Genomic DNA, 5,000 nt, shown 5'->3' with positions numbered 1-5,000 from the left:
AGGGGAGGACTGCAGCATTGGCAAACCTACTACCACACACAATACAACTATTGACTATTTTTTAGGATCACCTGTGATCATGAAGTATGTTGTAGTTTTTAAAGTATTAGATTATGAACCTTTGTGGTCTGATGTAAACTGTGGACTACATGCAAGAATCAAATGTAAGATGCAAAGTACGGTGCCTGTTGTAAACCAAGAGCACGGGAATCAAGACAATCAAGTGTAAGGCCAAGTAAATGGAATGTTGAAAAAACAGTTTTTATATGTGAGTAATATTGATGAAACTAAGATAAATGAACTGATTGCAAAAGTGGATGAATTACTCATGGATGATATTAATTTAGATTTAAAACAAATACTGAATGAGCCGGCACTTGCAACTTTCCCACTGTATAAGAAAAAATCATTCATTAAAAAGTCCAATAATGCCACCTCAGTGGGATATGATAAAGAGTGCTGGCCATCTAGAAAGGAATACCATAAAGCTAGACAGAGGTATCATTTGCATAGAAGTAGTGTAAATTTTAACAACATGATCGAGAAAAGCAGGAAAAATAAAGCAAATCTAAAGAGTGAAGAATAAGGAGAGGGATAACTTAATAAAGAAACTTAGAAAATATAAGAGTGATGACCCTAAAGCATATTGGAAAATTTTAAATAGTCAGAAAAGAACCTATCAGATCCCCATAACACTAAATGAATTCTATGAACATTTTAAGGAGCTAGTGGGTGATGAAAATTCTGACAATAGTGATGTGAATATTACAAATGATGAAGACCGTGCAGATGCTGAAATTTTATCAGTACTTAATGATCCTATAAGTGAAGAAGAGGTAGTTAGAAATATTAAGAAGTTAAAAAACAGCAAATCCCCAGCACCTGATATGATATTAAATGAATATATTAAAAGTACTAAGCATCTTTTGTGTCCCCTCTATGTTAAAATGTTTAATAAAATACTTGATACTGGTGTCATGCCAGCTGAATGGTTGGTGGGTACAATAGTGCCACTCTATAAAAACAAGGGATTTTAGTAATTACAGGGGCATCACCTTACTTACAGTGCTCGTCATAAACATTGTCGCCGGAGAAAACGGTATCCGTTTGAAGGATCAAAACGCGCGCGCTTTTCTTGGCGGGCATCAGGTGCTTTAAATTTAATTCCCCTGATTCATTGTGGTGTTCTTGGGTAACACCACGAGGCTCCCCACCCCATGGTTGGAAAAGCATCCCCATACCATCAACGAATCAGGGAACCTGACGGCAGGAGCAGTGTAGCGGGGGTCAAGGGGATCGCTGCCTGGGCGCCGGTACACGCGACCTTGACTGCTGGCTGTCACTATGAATCTTGACTCGTCGCTCCACAGCACGCCACGCCACTGCTCGATAGTCCAGTCCTTCATCCTGTCACAAAATGCAAGTCTCTTCTCTTGCTGGGCTACAGAAACCACAGGCTTGGGGCGCGCTGCATAACTCAGGTACTGGAGGTCGTCGTGGATACGGCGCGATAATGTCCTCACAGACACATTACTCAGCAATCCAAAGTTGTCTTCCCTTATTTTTCTGGCTGATACTCGTGGATTGCGTTCAAGTTCAAGGTGTACCACCCTCAGGGTTCGTAGGGAAGTTTTGCGGGTGTTTCCTGGTGGTTTCCTCTTCGCGGGTATTTTGTTGCCGCCCATTTCAGCCATGCGCCTCACGTATCGTTGAACTTGACGGACACTGACACCCGTCTGGTCAGAGATAGCCCGTGTGGAGTGCCCAGCCTTGTGGAGAGATGAGATGGCTACGATGTCATCCCGTGACAACATCTGGTAGCGCACCATTGTGCAGGACAACAGCTAAACAGGAGAGTAACTGCAAGCCAGTGTGGGGGGGGTGGCGCGGGAGGACAGCAACAAAACACCCCCCAATCAGAGTGATTGACAGGCGCCTGTCACTTCTTCCCGCCTTGGTAAGCTGCCCAACACCCCGGGTGAGGTGCCAGATGTGTGATAACTGAATTTAAAGCACCCGAGGCCCGCCAAGGAAAGCGCGCGCGTTTTGATCATTGAAACGGACACCGTGGTCTCCCGCGACAATGTTTATGGCGAGCACTGTAGCTGCATGGGGAAGCTGTTCACCTCCATACTTAATGAAAACTTAATGATTATTCAAACACCTTATCTATCATTAATGAAACACAAGTGGGCTTCAGTCATGGATATTCCACTCTGGATCATATATTTTTGTTGAAATGTGTCATTGATTTATTTAACTGGAAGAAGAGAAAGCTATTTTGTTTATTTGTTGATTACAAGAAAGCCTTTGATATGGTATGGCGTGAAGGTTTATGGTGTAAGCTTGTGAAGGAAAAGGTGCAAGGAAAAATTCTAGATGTAATCAAAAATATGTACAACAATATCAGATCATGTGTCATGCTTAACCAGGAGATTTGTTTGCAATGTAGGGGTAAGACAGGGGAAAAATTTATCACCGTTGCTTTTTGCTTTTTATGTGAATGATATTGAAAGTAAATTAATTGAATATAATTGCAGTTATGTAAATTCTGGTGATGATTTCTTAAACATGTATCTTAAACTATTTGTTATTATGACGTAGCAGATGATACAGTTATTTTGTGTGACAGTGAGGATGGAATGAAGCAGGCACTGATTGCTCTGAATTTATATTGTAATGAATGGAAATTAAAGCTAAATTGTAACAAAACAAAAGTAGTAGTGCTTAGTAGGGGAAGACAAAATTTATCTAACTATGAATTTGAAATTGGTGGTGAAAACATTGAAGTAGTGACAGAGTATAAGTATCTTGGAGTGTTATTAAATTATAATGGAAGGTTTTGCAGAGGTGAGCTGGAGCTAAAAGACACACCCACAAGAGCAATGTACTCATTAATAAGTAAGTGTAAGAAGTTTGACTTGCCAGTGGATATACAACTCAAATTATTTACCACCACGGTGTTACCTATATTGACTTATGCATCTGAAATTTGTGGTTACCATATTGCTAGGGAGTTAGAGTATATGTACATGAAATTTCTAAAACAGGTTTTGGGTGTTCATAAGAATACTTGTAATGACATGGTGTATGGTGAACTGGGTGTATTTCCACTTGATATTTATATGAAGAAAAAAATTATAGGTTATTGGTCTAGGTTAATTTCAGGTAAAAATACTAAATTGTGTTATGTAATGTACCAATGTCTATTGCAGCTGGATAGCTTAGGGCTTTATACTTCTCCATGGTTAGCTTGTATAAAGAATATTTGTAATGACTGTGGAATGTCTGGTATGTGGTGTTGCAAGATGTTCCTAATTCAAGATGGGTGAAGAAAGCTGTGGAACAGAGATTGAAAGATCAGTGGCTTGTAACTTGGCATCATAATTTAGAAACAAAATCATTAAGTAGCAATTATAGCGTGTTTAAGACAGATTTTGGCAGAGAACAGTATTTAGAAAAGTTAACAAAGGGTGACAGATTATTAGTTGACTAAATTTAGAACTTGTAATAATAGACTTCCTGTAAATGTTGGTAGGTATCAAGGCATCAGTAGAGAAGATAGGGTATGTAACAAGTGTAATGTTGAGGTAGTAGGAGATGAATTTCATGTTCTTTTTGAATGTACGGATGTGGAAATTGTTAGGTTAGGTAATATGTATATAGCAAATTATTACATAAATAGGCCAACACAATTCAAATATGCTTTGTTCATGCAAAGTACAAGTTCAAGTGTGATGAAGAAATTATCTTTCTTTTTAAGGATGGTGCTACACATGTTTAGATAAATAGTATGCAAAACACCTCAATAGTTTTTCTAATTTCTTAATTAGTAACAGTATGTATCATTATATATGCATACACATTTTTTTTTTATTCATTTTTTGCCATTGCTTACAGTGTATTTCATTTGTATGTATTTTTTTCTTATGTAATATTATGCACATTCTGTATATAACTCTGTATATAATGTTTGTATTCTTTTCCTGGAGAGCTGTGCTCCATACTTTTATATAAAGTCTGAGCTTACTCAATAAATTCAATTCACACACACACACACACACACACACACACACACACACACACAGAGCCTCACCAATCTCAACAATGAAAGACAGGGCAACACACACACACACACACACACACACACACACACACACACACACACACACACACACACACACACACACACACACACACACACACACACACACACACACATCCTCACCTCTCCTCCAGCTTGAGTTTAAATACCAGCACCATCACAAAGTGTACACCCAACACCACAAACACCTTCCACGTGTGTGCCAGAGTGAACACTGTACAGGCGATGGCGCGGGACACCACCTGCGGACACAGATTGTTGTTGTTATTATTATTATTATTATTATTATTATTATTATTATTATTATTATTATTATTATTACTATTATTATTTTAACCTCATAATTGTACCTAAACACACACACACACACACACACACACACACACACACACACACACACACACACACATAAAAAATAAATGAATAAATAAATTAATTAAATAATTAAAAATTAAACCCCCAAATTTACTTACAAGAAAAAACAGTCAAAACTCACAAATACACCAAAAAACACCCTTAAACATTCCAAAAGCACCCAAAATTCACTCAAGAACATCCCAAAACACCCCAAAATAACCTAAAACACCTTAAAACACCCAAAAACACCCTGAAACACCCAAAAAACCCAAAAACACACAAAAAAAATCTTCAGAGCCCACAAATACACTTAAAAACACAAAACAAACAATTAAAATAACCTCCATAGGACCTTAACTGGAAGAATATTGTGAACAGGAGGGGCAGTGTGTCTAAAATAGTCAGCCCTCTGAGTTTTGAGAACCTGTGGTAGGACGTGAAGGACCAGGTGAGGGACACGAGGGAGATGAGGACAGAGAACACCTGTTTTGAGAGCTGGGTGTTGTGGCCCAGTGGTGACAAAGATAGGATGCTGCCC

The 5,000-nt window shown here is 38.4% G+C and overlaps 1 protein-coding gene across 5 annotated transcripts in view; it reads right to left on the bottom strand.

The window, feature by feature from the left end:
* The window catches only part of LOC135098351 (myb-like protein AA), a 27,204-nt gene that overhangs the window by 20,031 nt on the left and 2,173 nt on the right, over positions 1-5,000 (bottom strand). For all 5 annotated transcript variants that reach the window (XM_064000670.1, XM_064000662.1, XM_064000669.1 and 2 more), the window contains exon 2: positions 4,229-4,347. The gene's annotated coding sequence lies outside the window, so the exon portion shown is untranslated. The remainder of the gene's footprint in view (positions 1-4,228; positions 4,348-5,000) is intronic.

Source organism: Scylla paramamosain, unplaced genomic scaffold (genome assembly GCF_035594125.1).
Source record: "Scylla paramamosain isolate STU-SP2022 unplaced genomic scaffold, ASM3559412v1 Contig57, whole genome shotgun sequence".
NCBI lineage: Eukaryota > Metazoa > Arthropoda > Malacostraca > Decapoda > Portunidae > Scylla > Scylla paramamosain.
This window is presented reverse-complemented; position numbering and strand designations above follow the sequence as displayed.